Raw genomic sequence first — 25192 nt, forward strand, 5'->3', positions numbered from 1 at the left:
AACATCAGCAGGTGGAACTGGAAAGCCAACATATCCTTAAGTTTCTGTTCTACTTGTTTTGAATGCCTGAGGAGGGACTATGCAATTTCAACAGTGGAAGGAGAATTACTAGAATCTACTATGGATATGCTTCAGTAACATAAGCTTGAATAGACAGCAGAGGATGTTGTTGATGCCTCATCCCTTCTTTATCATAGAACTCAAGCATCAAAGGGACATCCACAGAGATGACAAGAACATGAACTCTCAGAGAAAAGAAGCACCACAGATACCGTTTGCAGAAATAAAACAAATTATGAATGGAATATATTCTTAGGCCTGTTTGGTTTTAAGTTATCTGTACCAGTAAGAAAATATAAAACCAGAAAGAAGACTCTCAAATTCAAAGTTATTGCTAACTGTCCTTCTGCTTAGGGAGCACAGCTAACTCATAAAAGAGCGAGCTAAGCTTTGCTGTGTTGATCCTTCCATGCCTACTAATGCCATATATAATAATGGAAGGAAGAAGATGGATGCTGGCCTTCGGGGTCCTAGCAACTTTAAAAGTACATCACCTGACTTTGAAATGCTGGTATCTACTGAAGTTGTTGTTGTGTTCCCCCTCCCTCTACTTTTTATTATTATTTTAAAATTTGTTTCACTCATATTCTGCAATGAAAAAGCATGTTAAAGCCCCCAATTTCTAAAAATAAGGAGGTACCAGGAAGATTATGAATTACATTAGGAAACGCCTCAATTTCCAAATCTTTCACAGCATTTCACAGTACTACTAGGTGTTGTAGCTTTATTTTGCACGTTGCTGCCCAAAAATGCTTTGCGCAGTTGGATTGTAATTACAGTTTAAATGACACAAGTAAGAGTGTGACTTCAAGCTTGAATAGCTATAGAGAAAAAAGTAAACTTCAGCTGAGATACACAATTGTATGGGAACTGTTGAGTCACGTTTTTGATCACCTGAGGCAAGCACTGAGTCAACCATGGGAGCACACGTGAAGGCAATTCAGCTGTGTGACAGGAAGGGTTGGAGCCTGGCTGCACCTCTCCTAGACCCCATTTAAGGGCTGACTGCCACTAGGGAAGGGTCTCTTTCTAGATATTACTCCCTTTGGAGGTTTTTTGCAAGCCTAGGACACAGATAAGCATTTCATTTATTTTCTATTATCTCTTTCCATCCTTCTGGTTATACAACCTGTACAATAGCAGCCTAAGCACACCACTCTGCTAATTGCATATTTGCTGAGGGTACAACAGTGATGAAGTGCAGGTATGCACAGAAGATGGCTCAAAAGACAAGAAATGTGAAAGTCTGAGGAGAATATCACTGAAATTACATGAAGAGAAAGGCCATGTGAATACACACAGCTTCAAGTTGGGAAGAGAGGCAGAGCAAGGCCATGCTCCATTGTATTTTTCTAGCTTTATGGCTTCATAGCCTCACTTGATGACTTATGTAAAACAGAACTCCACTGAGATTAAGCTATAGCAGGAGGACAGAGTAATAGTAATGAATGTATCCCATTTTCTGTTCAACAAGGAAGAGAGGTTTAAACCACATCCTCAGATGAGCGTGGGACTAGACAGGCTGCTTGCGGAAGAGGGGACAACGTCATGCATTTTTGCTGACATGTCAGATGATGCATTTGGCAGGTATGAGAGCATCGTGAGAGCTCTGAGGAGACTCATGAGTGGGAATGCCAGTAACCAAGTGGAATGAAAATAATGGCTGGGTTGAAATAGCATTAATTAGAGATAACAAAAGGACTGTCAAACTGAAGGGAAGCAAAAAAAGCCTCAAGCAAGCTTGATCCTGATTTTGACCACACTGAAATTGAAAAAAAAAAAAAAAAAAGATGCTTGAAAATACTTGATTTCATTCATAATATTTATGTTTTCTACCTCTCTCAGATAACCTTTCCTTCCTTTATCGCTTACTTTCCCCTTAATAACTGAAAATTCATTCCTATATACGCAACAAGAAGTGTGCCACTGTGGTACCACTAATGAAATAATTGTATACTTTCTCAAGAAAAGCATACAAGTCTGAATTCATGCCTCTAGTTGGTAAAGCAACTGGAAAAGGACACTTAAAACTAAATGGTAAACAGACAAAAGATGTTCTTTACAGTGAGCAGTTATAAAGTAGAGTCTGTAGAACTCTGTAGTAATGTATTTTCATTAATATTTTCAGAGTTATTTTTCTATTAATTAAAGGCTAAATGAGAAACAAATCTGATGGATTAACTGCAAATAAAATTTGGAGTCTTTAAGGCCTTAATCTCCCTAATTTCCAGTTCACTAAAAAACTGAGAGTTATTTTTTGAAGCACAACATAGCATCCTTTGGCAAATACATAATGAAGGAACTCCAAGACACTGTTCCTTAAAACCAAATAGAAACTAAAATAAAGTCAGTACTAAATAATACTTTGCAAAGAAGCTGGGAATATTTTGGCAAGCCTGTTACTTCAAAAGACTGCTCAGGATTGCTCAGGTCATAGAATCATAGAATCACAGAACCTGTTGTGGTCAGGGTTGCTGACCACTAAATCAGGCACACCTGGTTGGAGCTGATTGATTGCCAAATTCCCATGTAAAGCAGAGGCCAGATTCTAGGAAATATCCATCCTAAAACCTGCTGACAAGCTTATCTCAAACTTAGCTCAAATGACTAGAAGTACCTATCTGGACAGTGCAATTCCAGGATAACGTTATGTATATACAGACTGTGTCAAATTCATAGCATACGAATGACTGGAATTCCCTGCTGCCATTCTGAGAGGACTTCTGCTTAATCACAGAATCACAGATCTAATGTAACTTGCCCTCCCTACTCTAAAATGAAGGCATGTTAATGTTGGCCCCAGAAATATAGGCAACATTAACAATATCACAGGTACCTCTAATTGTAAGAAAATAGTGTTGGTTATTGCAACCTCTAAAAAGCAGTGAATCAGAAAAAGAACTGCCAGTCATGTGCCCCCTCCCCCTAAGGAGCAGATCCATCCACTTACACAGTGCTGAGTGCCAAATTCATCATGCAGGGCAGCAGCGTCTGATTCTTGTCATTTCCCTCTTTCTCCTCTTCTTCACTTGCATGGCCTATAATCACTTCCCTCAACATGAAAAGCTGCTATCTATGCAGTTTCTTTTTAAGGAGCTGTATGAGCAGGGCTTTTTTATTTATCATTACTCTGAAACTGAACTTTGAGCTAGTAAAACCAATATTATCACAGTGCTGTAGTCCTAAAACCAGAGCTGCTGTTTTCACAGGAGGACACTGCAAATCACTTCACAGAACTGTGACTGTTGAGAACTGAGGCGTGTGCAGTGCAAAAGGGCCAGATATTGCCAACAGAGAAGCAGCAGAGGGCTGCTTTTTTAGAGGGTATTGCTGAGAGTTTTCAATGTAATCCAAAACTTAAAGTAGAGAAAACTGATTTTTGCAGGAGAGAGTGGGATGTATTGAAAAGCAGTGCATCTTTTTCTTTCTAAACACCATTTGAGTCACACTGCATAACAGCACAGGAACAGCATTCATCTCAAAAGTCAATGAACTCCTGAGGCAAAGCAGAATGATTCTTTATGCTAACATAATCTCGTCAACAGAGATGTTCACTGGACAGGGCTGTGTTCACAACAGTCCACTGCTGTTAATGCTACAGATCACACAGAGGATCTGTAAGAAAAACTCCTGATAAGAGCTCAGATATAAAGCTGAAGCTTTGTTCCCACAGCTCATTGGCTCTCCTCAGCACAGACCTCCAAGGCGACTGACCAGAGACTGCTGTCGCATGGCACCTCACACTGCCTGCCTGGGGAGGCAGGGGACATGGAATATGTATGTGTTCTGCTCCTGAGGTACTGACGAGTTTTAAAACAGATTTCCTTCAACATTACCCAGGAAGAGATGGTTTGAGAAGGGTTTCCTATATGGGGCTGACACAGTGACACACACAGTCATGGTGCTGCTAATAAGCATAGCATCTCCTCTGTGGACTGTTTGCTTTAGCCTGACATTGTTTTCAGGGCATTTAAAGCTTAGTAATAATATTTACGTGGTCCTGAAACTCTCTTCTGTTTTTGGAAGAAAGCGGGTTGTTAATGTAAGTTCAGAAAGGAAATAAAAAATGTTTTTCTTTTGTTTCACTGTGTCATATCCTTGAAGAAGCAAAACAAGATACCAGCAACCTCCCACAAAAAAAAAAAAAAAAAAAAAAAAAAAAGCTGACTACTAGAGCTGTTTTAGAGAACTTATTTCAGTGCTGGTTTTATGCCTTTCAAAAGGGTTTTAAAGGGCATCACTTTGAGATTCCAGAGCGAGACTACTTTGCTGGAGTGTTTTAAGCTAAAATGTAATACAGATTAGTTTTAGCTACTGCAAAGTATCCACAGACTACGAGGTAGGAATGATTACAGATGTGCTTAAATACCAGAGAATTATATGTAAATGACAGTATTTTCTTTACTGTGCACACACTAAGAACTTCTTTGGCAGAAAGCAGCTTTCCATCTGATAAATCTCTAAGCCCTTAGAAAAATGTGCACTAATGTTCAATAGGGAACAGCAAGTCCAGTTCAGACAATGGGATGTGACTTTCCTCCCTCCACCCCCCATTGTGCTGCTGGTTGGTAAACTTCCAAGAGAATGTGGAAGAAAGATTACTTGGTTTCCATTACCCTAAGGCAATAATCTCCCATGGTCACCTACTAAGCCTAAAGGAGGGCTGTTTTTCACTGTTTACTGAAAATGATGATAAAACAAGTTTATAGAGGAACACAGTACTTACACTTTGTCAGGCTCCAATTCAGGAGTTTAAATAATCTTCCCATGCTTACACAGGCAAGGATTTGCCTTGACTCAGATGCTTAGTAGCCCCTTGAAATCAATGGAAATGCAAATACGCTAGTGAGGCACAAGCTCTAGGGTATTGATGAGTCACGTCCTTTGCATGTCACAATCACTACTGAAAAATGTGGTGACTATACAGTGACTGTGGCAAAGAGCATTGGCAGTAGAATGCAGAGCTTGGGGGAGACATGAAAGTAGTATGTGGGTGTAGGGACACTGCCAAGCGTTCCTGTTTTGTCCAGATTCTGCCACTTCTGGAGACTGATAGATACAAAAAAACAGGCATTTTGAAAGCTATGTCCATTCTTTAAGTACACTGCATACATTATAAGAAAATCCTGATTTCTGTCAAGTATGCTACAATATAATGTCTATTTTTTTTTAATTAAATACTTCATACTCACTGAAATCATTATGAACCATGGTTGCATTGGTTCTTTCTATTTGAAACCTTCAGATCTCTCCTGAGAAGCATCTGTTTACTCTGTGGCTCTTTGAAAAATCAGGGTAAAATGTTGATCTCAAATCTACTAAAATATGCTCACTTCCATAATACCTGGGTTAAATTGCAAACTTCAGTTCCCAAGTTCTGCAGTTGCAATAAAATATTAAAAATAAAATGGATGAGAAAAATGTAAAAAACAAAAAAACAAAAAAACCAAACTCATCTATGATAAAGCAGTAGTGGACAGCTGTCACTTAATAGGCATGGCTTGCTTTCTTTCTCATAGAGATCCTTGCAAGTCTCTTTACCATCTTACATTCTCAATGACATTGTTTTAGCTTTTACTTCTTTGAATTCTCTCTTTCATTGTAAGCAACGTGTTTCAGTGGTTTCAGCTGTCAGAAGCTGCAGGAAAGTATGCACTATAGATGCTCTAGAAATGATGTACTGTCTGCCTTTAAAATGCGTTGCTTCTTTGCTTTACCTTCATTTCTGTGCCTAGAGGGTGTTATTAAAAAGTTACGCTTCATAGCAAGTTCTTCTTGTTTGACCACTTTGTAGAAAAATTTACTTTCCTTAACTTTAGGGTGCACTCCTGTAGACCAGCTATAGGAAAAAGTCTATCTGGGAGCCAGCAAGAGGATCAAGTGAATGAAAGTGTTGTCATCCATATTGTCACAAATGGAGGAGCCAAATGGAGTCACATATATATGTCTACTGTCTGCAAATATACTAAGCAAGCATCTTCTAAAATTTTGAAGTAAAACTCATAGGCAAACTACCACCAGAAGTAAAACAATACATAAAATAAATAATATGAACCTTTCTGAGTTTCTGGTGAGATAGAGTTATTTTTACTAGTGGCCACTGTTGTTTGAGTTGCCAAGCAGCACTTACACTGTTGTGAGATGAGATAAAAACAGCTTAATACAAGTTTTCCATATTTTTTTCCTGATTCTCTCCCTCTTCCCACTGAGAGGGGAGTTCGAAAATGGCTGCATGGTGCTGAGCTGCCTGCCAGGTTAAGCTGCAACAGAACCAAGTAGCAATACAGAGGTATGTTATGGTATGTCTAAAAGCACGTGTACTTGCATTTTTTTCAGAGTTCGGAGAATTTTCTTACTACTCCGTATGTTCACGTTAATAACTTTGTTAATTTTAAATCCACCAAAATCTCCTGGTTCTAGATCTACAGGGGGAAAAAAAAAAACCAAAACAACAATCTATACTCAGAGCAGCTCACAATACAGGTCATTTCAGCTCCAGCACCCTAGTCCTGGAACTGGAGATGCCTATTACATAAACGGCACTTTGTTTTACAAAACATAACACCAGTTAGAAACTCAGTGTTTTCTTCCTGAGCGCAAAGCCTAAACTAGCAGTGAGTTCTTTGATCTTACATAAGAGAGTGCTGACAGGGATGGCAGCATTATGTTCGTGCACTTTTGCAACACTAAATACAACACTGATTAGCCAATTGTGTTATCCTCCTCATTCTTAAGACTGAAAATCAAGCACATCCTGGTTTAATCAGTATTCCATATCATGACATTATGAGACAGGCTGTTTGGGTGCAGAGGCACAGTGCACTGCAGAGCTACTTCCTCTAATAGCCTCACATGAGTTCTTACTCTCCAAGAGGAAGATACACTGGGATGTACTGCATTTTCCAAGAGCCTCCGCGTGATTTTTGATTCTGGGTAAGGGGGGAGGAGCTCTTTTGTCTTTTTCAGGAGATGAGCTGCAGAGGGCCTGCCAGTATAGACTTGGACTGACAGAATGACTCTTTCTCTCTCTCTCTCTCTTTTTTTTTTTTTTTTGGTTTGTTTTGATGTACTACTCTTAATTATTTTGTATTATCTCACATTCCTTTTAATAAATTAGCTTCTCTTATGTCAATCAATTTTCTTTCTCCTCTTCCTTTCCCCCCTCACCTCCCTCACCTTTCTCCTGAGGGGAGGGAGGAGTGTTGCATGATGAACCCTTCAGACCATGACACAAGTAACTACTCAGTTTTTCAGCTATTCAGCTTTCTTGCTTGAGGCAATATTTCAACACATCCACCAGAAACCATCGATACTAGTTTCATGGAATTCCTGAGATGTGGCCATAGACATAAAGCCTCACATTGCAGAAGCTGCTTCTCGTTTGAATGACTGTGTCATTGTAGTCTGACCTTTGCAAGTGTTTACAGGAATCTTTAAGATGTATTTTAAATCAAGTTGTGCAACATGCAAAGTGAGATTGTGGCCGTTTGGCTGTTTCCATAAGCCCAAACCAGCCATAAAAGATTGCCTTATCCAGGGACTTCACTGGTACTGAGAACCAAAGCCTAATGCTGCTTTGCTACAGTTCAACCATATATGATGTTGAATAATAAACAAAACTCGATGCTCTCACAACTCTCCTGACTAGAATTTGTGTGGAAAAAAAGGAACTGGGTCTAACTATTGTAATTCTGTATTTAACAGCTGCAGAGCAGGTTATAATAATTCTGATTCTGTCAGGAAGAGCTATTAGTCTGGACAAATATCTTTCCAAAGCTAAGCCATCATTACTCCACCAATGTCTGCACCCTTACAAGAATGTCTAAGGAGCATTAGCTCAGAAGCTAGTGCAACTCCTTTCCAGGGATCAGATGTGCACTTTCTCTTAATTGCTCACAGTCAAAATGGATTCTGTTTCACTAATGCCTAAATAACCCCATATCTAAAAACATTTAATACAGAGCTGGAATCAGGGTAAGCGGTCTAGCAGGAGAAGAATGGAGCGATGAATGGAGAATGAATCTTGTAATTAAGGAAATAAAATACTGTAATCTGGTGAGCTTAGACCTCTGAACTGATTAAGGCAGCTCAGCAGAAATAGAAAACTATCTGTGCCCTGAGGATGGCTTTCTAGGAAGATGGCTTTCTAGCTGACGCACAAGAAGACGTGTTCACAGAGATCAGTCAGACCTATTAGGTATGCAGCATTCAGCTGTTAATACACCCTGTCTTCTTTGATTGACACTTCTCAAATGATTGTTTTTTCATTAAAAGGTTGGGGCATTATATTAGCTTAAATGATCAACAAATTGAGAGGCTATCATTTATTTCTGTTACCTGGTATAAATCTGAAGATACATGTGTTACATGCATAGATCTCTATTGATTACCATGCTTTTTCCAGAGAGGGATGTCTCTTGTGGAAGTTACTGGTTGGTTTATGATTACTCTAAACTGCTGCACATGGACTAAAATTAACAGTAGTATTTTCTTCTCTTTTCTTACTCAGAACATTTATTCATACATTCAAATGTAAGCTACTTACTAAGAGACTTTGCAAATTTAAAACTGCAGCGTTAAAAAAAAATTCCAAAAATGACTTATTTTTTTCTAAATTATTTCAGAAGAAACATATGAGAACACTGCTCTCAGTATATCCTAAAATAGACAAATGAACACCAGAATAATCACTGTTACTTTACTTGTTTCAGTGAGCAGTAAAGTCTGTGGGATAATTTCCATTTACTTTTGGTGGACAATGATAATGTTTTCAAACAGTGATTTGGATTAATAGTGACTAATCTAATATTTCAAGAATAAAGAGGTAACTTAGTAAAGGGCTATTTTATTTACTTGACATTGAAGAATAAACACAACATGTGTTTTTACTGTGGTCATTACTACAGGCTGCCAAAGGTCTGAATTTCTAGACAGAATGAAATGCAGGAAAAAAAAACAAAGAAAACAACAACCCTTTGAGGCAGTAAACTTGAGTTTTTAAGTCCAGCAGTGATCTTTCTTTCTCTGTTAGTGAGAAGATGCCAGATGCTGCATCTTCAGACTAGTTTAATTCCACTATTACATGATGTTTCGTGCAGCAACAAGAATAGTGCTCCTCTGTAGAGCACTAACAACCTGTCTGCGCAAATCCAGGGTGCTTTATTCTTTCGTATGAGAGAGAAAGGCCTAAGGTTAAGAGAATAATTATGAAGAGATAAACAGATATGGGTTGAGCAGCATTGTGTCTGACATTCCCTCGCAGTTAGAGAGGAAACAGAGTTAGAGCATTTATGCAAAGAATACCTGCAGTGTCCTTCATCAGGTAGTGTCCTGTCTCACTTGAGTTACAAGTTTTGTTTTTTTCTGTGCTTCTCTTCGTCCTTCTTTACCAATAAAAGTCTTTACTACAGACTTTTATTCAGGTACAGATTTTCTGAAGGTGGAGAGTGAAAGTGGGCAAATTTATCTCCCATTAGTCCCTGCTTCTTGCAGTTTTCTTCAAGAATTAGCAATCAATTATGAGAAATTGGACAAGGCTATGGGATTGCATACCTATGAAAGTCATAGTGAACTTGTTGAGGATGTGGCAAGCATCCTTTATCCAAATGGAATTAAAGCAATAATTCTTTTTGACCAAGACAACACCAAGACTCTTAAAAAGCCTCAAGTTTTGAAATTCTGCTATTCTGCAGAACAAACTTTGTTTGTATCAATTGGTACACATTTGAAAATTGTAATAGAAGACATCTAGATTTAATAGCTAATACACTGCCTTGCTCTCACTGACAGAAGGGGAGGGGTAATGGTCTACAGCTCCTTCACATCTGAGCCTGAACTGGATTCTTATTAACTGGAGGTGCTACTCTATAGGAAGACTTCCTAGGAGCTTAACTACAAATGTCTGTGAGCAGTTCAAACATACCTGAAGACTGGATGGCAGGAATAATCATCAATTTGAAAAATACAATTAGGATGAATAGAATGGGCTTGCTTCACCGAGAGTTTTTAAAGGTAGCTCAGGATTGTCTCATAGTAATTAAAACCAAAGGGTCAGAATCCGTTTCAGGCAAAATTAAAGGGGTGGAAAAAGCATATGATTATATGTTCACTGCTTTAATAGTAGAAAATAAGAGGTTTGACCTGAAAAGAGGCAAAATGGAAGCCAACCTGGAACAGACAAGTGGCACTTGAGTCAGATTCCTGGAGGAATTGGCAGTGCTGAAAAGCTTTCTGCTCCCACCTCCCCCTTTGTAAAGGTGGATGGCAGATACATTGAGGCAGTACTTCGGTGAAAATTCAGGGTTACTGGGCTGGGAGAATGCCAGAAAGAAAGCACCTGAGAACATCAAAGTAGCTCATTTCATACATTGAACCAGTTTTGGAAGTGACGCAGGTTATGAGACATCTTTTTCTCTTCAGCATTGGCAAGCCATACTGCATTGTAATGTCCCTGAAGCTTTCAGAAAGCAGACCTAGCTATTTGTAAGTCATAAGTCCCTCTTACCACCATTCACGTCCCAGCTAGATTTAAGATTGTTGTTTCTAGAGGTCTCTCACAGTTGCTTCTCTGAGAAAAGAAGTTGCTTTAGCAATAGAGAATTACATCAGCAATGACAAATGTTGTAACAGCTTCAGTATTCGTGTATTATGTATATACAGATCCCCTGGATGATCTGCCAGCTTGAGAGAATCAGCCAACTTACTCTCATCTTTGCCAGTAGCGCGTTCTTCTCCTAGATGGAGGATTCTTTGAGAAAACAAACAGTTTTGGTGTTTTGGTCTTGTCCTAAGTGAAAGACAAGAGTTCCTTCTCACGTAGTTACTGCAGACATATTCAATAGCGTGAGGTTTTCATCCACGATTGCCTCTGTGTGGAAACCCGTGGCATCCATTGAGTAGGCATCCTACTGCAGCCTATATGAAGGAAGCCTGATATTCCCTATGTGTCACACGTCACATTTATTGTGTGACATTGGTGTCCTTGCAATATAATCCTCTCAGATGTCCTTTACTGGCAAACAATGACCAGTATGACAATTTAAATATATCTCACTGCTCCTCAGACAAGAAAAGGAAGATACAATGATTCCTTCCTCCTAATGTCAGCTTTGGGCAGACAGGCTCTTGTGCTTAAAACCACAAAGATGGTTTATTTTCTTCATACTCTGAATGGAAATCTGAGTCTTGTTAACTAAAAGGAACACTAAGAAAAAATACTTTCTAAAGCTCTCTTCCAAAGGAATCCAGATGATTTTGTTTTAGACAAAAAAAAAACCAAAAACATTAATCTGACTTTTGAATTTGAAATTAACTGCTTCGTAAATGAATGATGAAGTAAAAAATAAACAGCACATTGTCATTTCTGATGCTAATGCAGCTATATGTAGAAGCAGTACAAGTGACTTAAAACTAGTGAGAAAAGAAATAAAAACTGGAAGCAATGTGATATATTTACCCTGTTCCAAAAGAATTTACTGCCTTTGAGTTTTAGTAAATTCCTTGTCTGAACCTAGAATAGCACTTAGTGCTTCAAAGTTAGACATACTGAAAGAGCATTATCTTTTCTAGTGATCTGAAGAGCAAGGCTTGTAAATGGATGTAAGTAATTAAAATACATAAGCAAGAATTAAAAGGAGCAATGTAAAATCTGGGCCTGCAGATTAAAGTTAGAAGCAGGAGAAAGTCCCACTAAGTTACATACCAGCACAGATGAATAACTGAAAGTATAACAGATTTATCACAAAAGTTCCACCCTGTCTGCTGGCAAAGAAAGTTCCTCTCCTCTCCTCTCCTCTCCTCTCCTCTCCTCTCCTCTCCTCTCCTCTCCTCTCCTCTCCTCTCCTCTCCTCTCCTCTCCTCTCCTCTCCTCTCCTCTCCTCTCCTCTCCTCTCCTCTCCTCTCCTCTCCTCTCCTCTCCTTCTTCCCTGCCCCTCCCCTCCCCCCCCCCTTTTTTTTTTTAATTCAGGAGAAAAGTACAGATTTTTCCAATTAATTTAAGAGAATGCAATGGCCAGTACTACTTTAACATAGCTGCATCTGGAATGACACATTGATGTCTAAGTGGAAGAGTTAGAATAATTAAGAGAATAGACCAGATGACAGTGGAAGGGGAAGAGGAAAATGATAAGAAATTAAAAAAAGAAAAAAATCATAAAAGCAAATTGAAATAAAGATAAGGGTGTAATTGAATGAATAGAAGTCAACTTAAAAAATGCAAATCTAAGATGAAAAAAAAAAGGAACTGAGAAAGAGATGGTGTAAGCGAATAGGGAAAAGTGATGGGGAAGTTTTGTTGTCTCAACAAGAACAGTGACCTTAAAAGAACAAGTTTGATACAGACTAAGAAACACTTTAAATCTTAATGAGGTATTTTAATAGTGGAGACAGATCAATTCTGACTAGGATGTGAATTAGTATGGTACCAGCAGCAGTACCATAGCAAAAAAAAAAAAAGGAAAAAAACAAATCAAAACCTCTCTGATTATGACTTTTTTCTTAATCCCCTGAAATTATCTGAAAATTGCCAAAAGACATAATGCTGAAAGACACTACTGTTGATTATCCCATGCCTTTGATGTTGCAGGTAGAATTGCTACAACATCAGTTACCAGTTTTGGCTAGGAGCGTGCACTTGCATATTCATCATGTAGAAGTAAATGTGTAAAAGGATTTACATGAGTACAATCTAAGCAGGACAATAATGCTTTTGAAAGCCTCTGTATCATCTAGGACAAGATTTTCTCTCTCTAATAAAAAAGTATGTGGTAAATGTTTCAGTGCTCATCTCTACCTATCAAGACCTTAAACATCCCTAAATCCATGTTCCTATACTTCGTGGAAAATGATTCATAGAAGCAGATAACACTAAAGCTGCTAAGATACAGTGATAGGAAACAGTAATTGTTAGTAGTTGCATACCAAGGAGCTTCCTGGCTAATGCTGCCAATCCAGACTGTGGTTCTTTGACACATAGTCCTGAGTTGTCATCACTAGAGTAGCCTATGCACCTCAGTGGCAGTACACTTAATTAAGAGTGATATCTGAGAGGTCATATAATGAAAATGGTTCAGCATCCCAGTTTAAAGTTCACCATGCCTGTAAAGGATGGAATACCTTGAAACCTTGAAGTCACTCAAATCGAGGTGAACTAAGAACAGATAGAAATATTTTTATACAAAATCTGAAACAGATAATTGAATTACAAAACACTTATAGACAGGACAGAAACTAGAGTGAGCCGTAGAAAATCTACTTATCGCAATACCAGAAGTTTCTTCTACTTCCTCTCTATCCAGCCAACGTGCTGTCACATTCTTAGCACAGATGTTCAGGGATTCAGTCCTTTTGTGTAGCTTATATCCTGAGGGATACAGGAAGGCTAGCTTTGGGAATCCCTCCCTTTTGTACTACCAACACCCTTCTTAGGGAGTTATTAAGATTCAAGATTTCTTACTCACTCCACCCTACTGAGAAGGATTTCTTAATATTAATTCAGGTAACTTCAGAATTCCTCCCTCCTTGCCATTGAGTGCCCCTTCATGATTTCAAAATGGTAATTTTGCTTAGGTTTATCTGGGAGCAATTATCATCTGCCCAGACAGTAAACAGATTATGCTAATAGTGCTCTAGTACTTGGTTAAACCCTAAACAAAGTTGTAACCTGCTGTGATGTAAAATACTTTTCAAGCAATTTGAGATGTAGGCTGAGGTTTTTTTCATGTAGCTTATCACAGAAAATGATTTTTTTTTTAGGTGCATATATAACTGACAGTCTTATTTGATATAATCACATAATTCAGCTTACTTGCAGTTTATCCAAGATGAGATTTCATGTCAAATCCAACACTGCTGCAGTCTTTGACAGTGGATTTAAGACAAAACCTTCTGCATCCCAAACTGTTTCCCTCCAAAAATTGTTTCTGGGTGACAACACGATTTTTCCACCCTTAGGTTAAATATCTAACATGAGGTGGCACGTCTTACCCTTGCTTGGCTATAGCTACTATGATCCATCACTAGGGAATTACAATTCCAGTTATACAACTCCTTTCTTAAATTAAGAAAATACATAAACCCACCATATAACATTCATTGCTTAATAGGAGTAACAAGTTCACCATAACTTTTTTTAAATGCAGGCACTTAGTGACTCCGGACAGTTAAGTTAGGTTCTGCTCCATCAGTTTCACATTACTACTTGCCTGTTTAAAGCCTAAAACAACTCTAAGAGCAGTTCAGGAGGAAATGCTGTGATTTGCTTCTTTTTGAGCTTTTTCTGACTGTATGCCATTAACACTCTATATTTGAATGGTGTGAAAATAGTTGTGTCATTAAAAATGAGTGATGACCACACTAGCAGCATGTTTCATTCATTACTATTTAACACACCTTGCTGATTCAGCTGTATCCTTCATTACATTGGGACGTGTCTACTTTTTTTTCTTCACTGATCAAACTGCCCGCTTTAAAAAATAAATGATACATGCTGCTAGCCCAGCTGCAAGCTATTTATCAATGCCAAGTGCATTTAGTGTGCAACAGGCTTTCAAACCATCACCGCCATGTCCAGAACTCCCAACCCTCATAAATGAGGTGACTGCACTTCTTACAGCACTTCTGAATTAATAAAAGAGATGGGCCAAAATGTCATTGCATCTAATAGCATGGCTACCAGTATTAAAGCAGTTTACTAGAAGAATATTTTATTCCCACATGAAATTGTAATATAAAAATATCATTCTAAATTTCCAGACTTACTGCTTTTGTGCCCAAACTGAAGCAATACTTTTCTTTGGTCCTCCTAAAGTTACATAAACAGAGCGTGGGGAAAGAAAAGCTGACTTCCTATGACTCCTGGCTTCATAAAGTATCCAAATTCTGCCCTTGGGTTTACACCTACAGACCAAGATCTAGGGAGATCACAGCAGACTCAAATTCTTATTCTGCAATTACAACTTTGATAACAATTCTTTTGTTGAATTTGATGATATTTCATTTCATTGTGCTGTAGTATACTCTTTGCTCAGTTAGGAAAACAGAAGAAATTAAATATCCTGTTATACTTACTGACTATCCTGAAGATGACTGGATTCTGTCCGCAAAGGGGAAAGAAGACACTGGTGTCTAGTCTACTAAAAGCATTCCCTAAGCCTGTCATCCACAGCAGTGCCACAGAAGACTAGTGGGTGAGATCTCATGGACATGGAGGTTCAAAACACGTCTACGATATTTATCACAAGACTGCTACCAGGAACTGATCATGAAGGAGACCACTCATGGGAACAGGTCTGTCATGAGAGCCATATAAAATTCCCGCCTCTATCAGAGACTGCCAGAAGTGGCTTTGTGAGTTCCCTTGAGACGATTTACAAACAACAGACAATAAAGTGTGCAAAGGACATGGTGACGATGTTGTGAAGTAATTCTGCTCTACAGAAATAAAATTATGGTAATAATAAAATATGTCTTTTTTTTTCCTTGCATCAGACAATAGAACATCCAGTAATCAAACAATTAAGAGGGTTAACTTGTTTCCTGTTGCTTTTACGTCAGTTTTGACAGGAAGTAATTACAGGTAATTTGTTCAGACATGATACTAACATTCTTTGTGTTTCTACCAAAAAACTGGTACATTTAACTACATAGAATTAGTATGATAAACTTCAGTTATCAGCTGTGCATATCTAAGATACTCAAAACCTATCAAATCTGGCTTATTAAGTCACTCTATCAGCACAAATTAAGTTTAGACATGTTTTGCTGTTTTATACATGCACGTTATTCAAATCAGAGTCAACTGATCTGTAGATTAGAATTGTTTGTACAGGTAGCTGAAACAAATTAAACTTGCCATGTACAAAACCATCAGTATTCAACTGTTCAATTGGGATAGAGTTATAAATTAATTGAAGAGTTGGGACATTGTTGGGAATGAAAGTCAGGCTATTTATTCTACATCTTGAAGTCTGTTTTCAGATAGTCTTAATCTGGTTTTGTCACCATCAAATTTGATTATTCCCAGAAGGCACTACCAGATGATGGAGAAGCACTTTCCTTACATCAGGAATAAACAATTTCCCCCACCTCTATACCTGTCCATGTAGGTGAGCTGATGCAGAGTGATGTATCCCCTGGCAGCAACTCAGCCTGTTAAAACTGCAATAGTGGGTGACAAAAGGGGACATTCTGCTAGAGAGGAAAGATGTTCCTCCATGCAGGAAGACATTGATGCTACCTCTGAGAATCCTGCTTTTCCAAGTCTTTCTAGAATCATCAGTGGGCTTTGCAGTTAAATAATCACATGATTATATACGCTATCATATTATATATGCAAGCAGGGAGGAACCAAATGCTAGAAATCTGATAAATACTGTTTTGGGAAAGCTTATTACTAACCTCTCAAGCAAAGATTACATATCAGCATTAATTATCAAGACCTAATTTAGATAACCAAACCATTTACCTTTCATTTTTGCACTAAAGTTTTCTCCTTATCATTCAATATTTTGCTGTGAACATCTGAAGTTATTATAAGAGATTACATTATGTACAGTAAGATTTTAAAATCATGTCAAAAAATTAATGTAAGTACACCTACATGTGGAGTATTTTAGTACTCAGAAGTAAAAAAACCCACTATGATTACAGAGCAGTACAACTATTGAGTGGGTAACAGGACTGTTCAAAGATTTTTTGGTGTAGACTCCAACAAGAGAAAACAATAATAAAGAGCTCATTAGAAAGACACATTCAGATAGTAACTGCCTTCTATCTACCAGACTTGTACTGCAAGAAGGGCTGATACAGCTCTGCCTCATAAACCTGGGAGTTGTCTATCCAAATCACCCTTAAAGCTATTCTTAGAAAAGAATAAAAAAAACCTTTCTGTGTGTGTTCTCCAATTTCTAGATCCCCCAACTTCAGAAAGAGAAGAACATTCTGGTTTTAATTATTCTGTAATACTTACGGGGCTTCCACACCAGCTAGTTACAAAAATGGACTAATTGAATAAATAAACAGTTAAGGGATAGAAATTCAGGTACCTGCCCTAGTTACCTTCTATATAAGAAAATTATTTTATTTCTAGGTGACACATTAACTAGAGAGAGTAAAACTGCTAGATGCAGAAAACTAATTTAAGTCAACCCCTGGGGTAATGACCAACGACATATTTTAATGCAAATAAATGTAAAACAACAAGACAGAGACAATGAATAGATACTAGCTGATAAGAAACAAACAAAAGATTGATGAGTGCAAGGGAAATAAAAATAAACATCTGCTCTTGACACCTAAAATGGCCAAAGTGATGAGAGAGAACACTGCTTTGTAATAGGGCAGACTGAACCAAAGAAAATCCGGACTTGCCTCTTACATAGTAAATGGCAGCGGCTGCCTGATTCTGCATTGTAAATCTCCCTTGAAGACAACCTGTTTTCTGAAATATGTACAAAACAGATTTGAGGTGTAAATATATTTTAAAATGTTCAGGAAAAAAAAAACAGCTGCTATCCAAGGAATCCTTTGCATCAAAATCAAAACTATTATCTAAGGTCTGAATGCTGAAGACACATAACACTTGACTTTTACTGTAATCCCACTCATTTCAATGCCTCACTTGAATCTTTCCCTTCCTTTTTGTCACTCAGTCAATTGTCCTGTTAACTAACCTTACATTTGCCAGCTTACAGGAGTTCTTCAGTTGTTTAACAGAAAACAAAACAAAACAAACAAAAAAACCCCATACCCTAAAATCTACAGCCATTTTTGTTAGCTTTCTGAAGGATGGCCAGGAAGTTTATATTTGGAACACTTAGAATTCTAGGTGGAATGCCTAATTGAAAGGCAAAAGCAAATTATCTCCGCAAACCCACACAGAGATCTCCATTAGCTACTTTATTTGAAAGCAAACTTTGGAGTGATCATTTCAGAACTGCTTTGCAATCAAGGAGAATGATGGCTGAAAGAGATCTGCAGTTAATCACTCAAGATGTGTCCCATAGGTAAGTGGAGGCAAGACACGTGCCACATTTTATTTTGCCTGTCAAAGGAAAATCAACAGAAACACAGCATGTATCTTGTAAAAATCAGTAGAACCGGCCCTACAACCAATCAAAGAACTAGCAATAATACCACTAACAATTTGCCTTAGTTTTACAATGGTGAAAATTACAGACCATCATAGCCTACAGCTTGATACGCATTTTCTTAGGAAAGAAGGTGGTTCATCATATGATTACAAGACCTAAGATAAGATCTTAGCTATGCCTGTGTGGGCATTTAAACTTTCACATGCAGTTTGAGACATTCAGCTTTCATTACCTCGAACAGCATCATGATCTTTGAAAATAGTACTACCTGTACTTTTTTCAGCAATTCCCATCAGCTCTATACTTGCCACACCAATGGCTTAGCTGGTAACAACTAACCACATCTACAAAACTGGAGTGTTTGTTCTACTTTCATCATTCTTCCCTCTTCCTTCTTGATCTTTCTTTGAAGTGAAGCAGGTGTCATTTTATATTCACTCCCTTTTTGTCCTTTGCTAACACCTCTGGCTGGAGGTACTTGAGCTAGGTTGTGCACTTGCCTCAATCTAGCTAAACTGTACCCTTTGTAGCTGTGCCTCTCACTGCAAGGTGCACTGAGTCTGGTGGAAACTCATCTTTGCTCTAGAAATCTATTTGACAGTGTAGGAGATGGACTTTACATTTACATTGCACATTTATAGCACACTGTTCCACAATAGATTAGTCTCATTGCACTGGACAGCGTCTAGCTGCTCTGGTATTGAACATCATCTGGGTATATGGGAATTCAGCTGGCATCCAACACGACACTGATGATATGGGAGCAGTCCTCTGTCTTCTAGGTCATGATCTGCATTGTTCTGAAGGCCACAGACCTCTCTTTCCTTCCTTCCATCCTTCTGCTCTGCCATCTTGTGCACTTGAACAGAGTGTTCTCCTCAGGGGAACTCCCTCAAGGGAATCTCCCCAGTGATATCTCCTCCGTGAAACCTCATGCACACAAGCTGCTCTTCTTTCCCTTAACCTCTTGCTTATTATTTTCTGATTTCATATTCAACAGGAACTGTGGGACCCAAGTTTGACAGGCATTATTTAATAAATTCACCCACTAACAAACTGAGCTGACGTTCAGTATAATTTAAGCATACTGCCACTTCCTACCATGGAATATTCTTTCGTAATGCACAGAGCGTCACCACCTGTTTTGTAGAAGACATTTAAAAACCATAAGGGTCTTTGGTTATCAGTAAGCATCAGACTTAGGTCTCAAAGACTAAGTAGGTAGGTATAAGCTAAGCTAAACCTAGCAGACAGCATCATTAAGCTTAGTCTACGTTGTTACTAAACCAGTGCCTGAGCCTGCATTTGAGATATCAATTAATGGCTTGAGGTACCTTTTCTTGGAATTAAGATTAAAGTTCTGATTGTATATGGTCATTAAAAAGTTAATGTCTTTTTCTAGCTTTTTTTTTTTTTTTTTTTTTTTTCTTAAGCAAGATGAGGCCTGTTGCTGTTTGTGTTGTTCTTCTTGCCAAAATCCAGTTTGAGCTATTCAACACTCCCTATCTGGAATAGCATGATGATTTTGTTACTGCCTGTTTTATTGGAAAGAACATTATGCTGTAGGGTATGCATTTAATAGTCAATACTTATTATGAAACACATCTTTTGCAGTACCTCTGCATTTCATAACCAGGAAGCCCAGTGTTAAAGGATCTCAGAAATATAACTGTTCTGTGTTCTTTCACTAACACGACAGCTGAGGTTCAGTAAGGTTACATGCTGTTCCAGCAGTCTGGATGACTAACAATGGCCCATGTTCGTCAACTAGCTGAAGGAACTAAGTTGGAAATACATTAAGATACCTACATAGCATGTTCAAAAACTAGATTGTTTTCTGAGGACAAAGTCACCTCTGCAAGCCTATACTGGGAACTGCTTCAGTCAGCAGCGTTGCTAATTAGCTGAGTTTGGCCGATTAGCACCGAAGAAGGGAACAGAGTAATTCATCGTGTATAGTAGTGCCAACGTAGAGTTGTGATGCTCAGCAATGCGACAGAAGCACAGTGAAATCTAGGGCTTCAGCAGAATCAAAAAGAACAGAAGGATGCGAGATCCAGCAGCTCTCTGGTTTGAGCTCTTTGGTATTCAATAGCTGTCCTTGTGAAAGTGTTTCCCCTTTTTTTTTTAATAGAGAAAGATGCTAGCATGCGAGCTTATTCATAGTTTGGAGCAAATAGGGTTTCCAAATTGTTTAGATGATACTGCAGACATCTTTGATTTTGCTTTCCTGATCAGATATGTATCTTCCCCTAGCACTGCAAAAGCTAGTTCACTCCCACACAGAAAGCAGCGATGTTAGCATCAAAAGATCATGATAACAGCATGTTTGGAACTTATGCCCCTGTGAGTGAGAAAACAGCTCACATGAACACGGAAATGATCATTTTCCTGTTTGGGATTCCCCCCCAACACTTTTACCAGTGAGCAGCTAATGGTACTTTTGCAGCTAGGGGTAATGCTAGATAGCAAACATTTGGTAAGCAAGCTTCCCAGAACAGGTAGGGCATCCGGCATTTCGAACTTTCTGGTGATTCTGAAAGTCCCTAGGAGCCAGGTTTGGCCTCCCTTTTGGCAAGAAAACTGCCATATGGAGAACCGCTCTGAGAGGCTGATGAGAGCTGCTTTTCTGCCTCCAGAATAAAAAGTAACCTGGTTTGTAACCAGGTTTATAGTCCTTTGTTGTCACAAAGAATGATCTAGAGATATGTTGCTGCAATGATAGTGGTCAGGTTGGGCCCAAGGACAGCACAAGAAAGAAGAGGAAGCGACTGTGCTAATGGTACAATGCCCAGCTCAGCAATGTGTCCGGTAGTTTCCAGCCAGCTTCTCAGATACCCAAGAACGATTTGTTTGAAGGTCATCCATTCTTTTGTGCTTAAATAAAGCTTTTGGCAAAGTGTTAGTCATTCACAGAATAATTAAACTGTAAGAGACATGGTTTCATGCCAAGAGATCATAATATGGTTACGCTGGGCCCACAGCCAAAGGGAAAGTACAATTTTTGAAGCCTAGTTAGAGCTCTTGTATAGTTTACAACTTTCTGTGCTGTCTTCCGTTCTTAAAATTGATATCTATATATAAAAATATCTATATATTCAGACACTGCATATTTGTTTGCAAGCTCTTCAACCAGCTTCATTAAAAAGTGATCAGTGCAAATAGCTTATGTTCATAATAAATTTACAGAGACCGATAGATTTAGCAGCAGTATATGGTGACTTTTTTCCTTTTCTGAAGGAATATACTCCTGACTACATTTCCAAAGACAGATTTGAGATGAAGGAATCAATGATCCTAAAATCATAAAACACTCATGTTCAAGCAGAGGCACTTTGATAGTTTGAAGACATCTACATTTTGTACCGGAACACAATGCAAAGATTCCAGGGCCAGTATTGGAGCTGAAGGCAGCACAGTGGGGTAAACAGGGCTCTGTAGGAATGGAATTCTTAGCTGCTACTCACTGCTATTGGTTGTGACTGAATGTAGGGGACAGAAAGGATAGCGCAGGAAACGGACTTGAGTTGTGGACTGTGTGGTAAACAATCAAGAAGAGATAGGTGATTACTGGTAAAACTGAAAATGTCTTTCAGGGGTGAAAACTTTTTCTTCCCTTCACCCAGAAATTTTTGTTTCTTTCAACTGCTTCCCCAACTTGATTACTATCATTTTTAATTGGGTATTAAGCCCGAATACCTGTCAAATAAGAAAGTCCTGCCCATTGTGCTACTAAGAGACAGCTGGAACAAAAATGGCATTGTCCTCTCTAAGGCAGTTTTAGAGGTAGTCAAAGAGCAGGAGTTTTTAGCAACACATTCACTGAGATGGTGCTGCTTCAGGCTCTCAATCCAACATGACAAAAATGGAAAGAAGATGGAAACAGCACAAGTGCTAGCTCTGCTGCAGACTGGACTGACCTCTAGTAAGCACAAAGGGATTATGACTGCAGTTTCCAAAGCTATCCTGTGCTTTTGGGAAAGGAAGTTTTGAGAAAAGAATATATCAAGCTTTCAAATCTATTGTTCAACTTATATCTTTTGTTAGTCTTTCTCCACTAGAAAAATTTTCATAAAAACATGCTAATCCAAGAGCTGGGCTCCTGACTACAGGCTTTGAAGTTCTCCTTAGCTCCTAAAATGAAAGAAATGCCCACTGCTGTATGGGCCTCAGAGCCCACCACGTACCTTTGGTGCTCGCTGGATCTAAAGCACGTATTTGGAACCATTGGATTCGCATGTTTTGATAGGTAGGAAACAAGCAATGAAGAGAAGCCAGGAATTCATCAGTCATGGAAAAAAGTAAAAGTTTTAACTCTGACTCCTCCCTATAACTGATTAAAGGCTAACAAAGCAGTTTGGCTGGAAAGACTGCTTCCCTCCCAAGCCCCAAGGTAAACAAGTATTGTAAGTGTTCTGGGGGAGTGGCTGCAGAAGAAAGGCAGAAAATCTCTATTAGCATGGATTTATTTCAAATAGGCCTGAACAAAATCTGAGCAACTTTTCAGCTTTGAGGCATCCTGATCATAGTTATAGATCCGAGCTCTGCTGGATCGATGTTAACTAAGTTATATGTATTATTTTTCAATATAAAAAATGGTGTAGTATATGCATGCATTTGTGTCGTAGCATACATGCACATAAATATGTACACACAGTCATTTTATTTCATTGGATATAGGAATTTTTGCCATTCAAAACATTTGCCCCAAACGATGGGCTGAAGACAAGTGCACTTCATAGAGCTACAGGTCTGAAGACACAGAACTATTACATTCACTCCCTGTTTACTGAACGTTACTACTGCATGACAAATATTTAAACAGCTTCTTGCAAGGACGTACAAGGGGCTAAAATAGGTGTGTACATTAGTGTAGCTGGGAAAGATTAGGAAACTACAGTCTTCTTTATTATTGTTTGATAACAAATAATGTTTCAGATCATGTTGGCCTTTATTGGCGTATAAATTTGAAACTATGAGTTTGGGGGTGGAGAGAGGTGGTTGAAGTACTGTTGAGTTACCAAACTTTCATATCCCCATGTCAGAAAAACCCCACAGTTGTGATGGTAGCAAATCAGATTTCAGACCTGAGCACTGGTACTACAGCAGAACATAGGTTAGAAATTTTTACATTCCTTTGATCATAAGGGGCAAAGCTACAAGCTTTGAGTGATGCTGAACTAGAAAGAAAGAAAAATAAGAACAGAGAAATACCTGTACTAACAGATAAAGGTTATCACCTTTGCCAGCACAGTCTTGATTTAATGACAGCAGATTAGCAGGATCATTAAAAAATAACAAGAAAAAAAAAATCCAAAACTTGACATGTAATAAATCTATTTTCAATGAAGAATTTAGAAGAAATGGTGAATGGCTATATTACCAGCTTTGTATCATATAACTTATTATTGAATCATATAACAATGAACTAAATTGGGAGAAACTAGTAAAAAAATCCATACTTTGAGTTATAATGTTAAAAGATTCCATGCTAACAATAGATACATATAAAGCTACTGAAAGTGCACAGCCAATTACAGGCCACATAAAACAACCACAGCATGCACAAAGCCCTACAATAACTATGAATGAGATCCTCTCAGTGTAACAAATGAAGAAGGTGTCAAACACAGCAGCTACAATGCAGTACCCTCCTAAACAGAGGCTGGACAAAAAGTACAAAGGTAACCTTCCCCCTAAATTCTCAAGTGAATTAATGACATGAATGTGGTGTTTCAAATACTAACTACAACTATTCATTCTGTGTAGGACACACTGCAGCCCTGATGAGAACGCAGCACCCAAGAGCCAGGCAGAGCACTGGCTGCAAGTTTTGTACGTGGCAAAAGACCTCAGTAGGCCCAGGCAGAAGCACAGCACAGAACAAGAAAAAGAGTGTGCTTGAGAAGAGCTGAATGAAGTTGGCTTACTTCCACGGGTTTTGCCCCAGATGCTGAAGGTGCCAGCCCTTTGCATATGCCCTTCTGCTTTTCTTCTCAGTGGATTTTGAGGGGTGGGGGAAAGAACAGGGAAATCAGAATGGCATGATGATGCAACACTAAGAATCACTAAGTTGTGGAGATGTTTTAACTTAGAGCTACAGTAAAGTCAAAAACACAGCCAACTGGAAAGCATCACTCTGAGCTGAGCATCTTGTTAATATTCCTTGTGTTTCCACTAAATTCAGTAGGTGGGCACCTGGGCTTCACTGAACTCTGAAAATCTCAGCCTTAGATTTTTGCTTCAGAAGTGTAAGGGAGTAATTTTTCAAGTTATTGAGTAAAAAAAGTTGAGTGGATTTGAGAGAGGAACTCCTGAGAAATCGACACAGATTATGCTGCTTTGGTAGCAAGAGATCAAACAAGTCATTACCAGATTAAACATACTTTTCATTCCTTGGAAGCTTTTCTAAATCACATGGTTCAGGTAGTTAATTTAAAAACTAGCATCTTTGAGTTTCTCACTTTATTGGACAGACAGAAGCAATTCTAAATAAACCTTGCCATTCTGCTTTTGCAAGCTACTGGATATCTTTTAAGCTTTGTCAGTAAAATATTATTTGTTAAATTAAAAAAAAAAAAAAACACCACAAAGCAGTCAAACATAGGGCATTTGGATACTTAAACAAAAATGCACACAAAACCCAAACAACTTCTTCAGCCAAGCACTACGCCAAGCCGAGATTTATAATTACTTTTAGTTTACAAACCATATCTGTAAATTACTGCTACTTTAAAAAACAAACAAAAACACTGAAACACTTTATTTATGAAAAAAAGTTAAAGAGAAATAAGAAAAACAGGAAAGGAAGGTCTGTTTAGCAATGCAACTTTCAGTGGACAGGCTGGTTTCAGGAATGAAGGCATGATCAAGTAGCTCTGTTCAGGAATGATCCCTATGGATGTTCTAAATCCAGCCTGCATGTTTGGTTTAATTAATGACTAGCACAATTGGGAGTATGGACAGAAAGACTTCAAGAGTGGTAATGGCTACTGGTAGCAGACATGACTAAATGACAGAACAGGACACAACAGCCTTTGGCT

General features: G+C 38.4%; 1 protein-coding gene across 6 annotated transcripts in view; it reads right to left on the reverse strand.

The window, feature by feature from the left end:
- SLC39A10 (solute carrier family 39 member 10) overlaps positions 1-25192 on the reverse strand; it is a 266679-nt gene that overhangs the window by 44365 nt on the left and 197122 nt on the right. Inside the window, exon 1 of one of the 6 annotated variants that reach the window (XM_090144293.1) lies at positions 4787-4971. The exons of 4 other annotated variants lie outside the window; for them this stretch is intronic. The gene's annotated coding sequence lies outside the window, so the exon portion shown is untranslated. Of the gene's footprint in view, positions 1-3010; positions 3310-4786; positions 4972-25192 lie in introns of those variants that run through there. One more of the 6 variants, XM_090144292.1, reaches the window with a different exon arrangement.

The sequence above is a fragment of the Phasianus colchicus genome, chromosome 7 (genome assembly GCF_987193195.1).
Source record: "Phasianus colchicus chromosome 7, bPhaCol1.hap1.1, whole genome shotgun sequence".
In the NCBI taxonomy this organism is placed as follows: Eukaryota; Metazoa; Chordata; class Aves; order Galliformes; family Phasianidae; genus Phasianus; species Phasianus colchicus.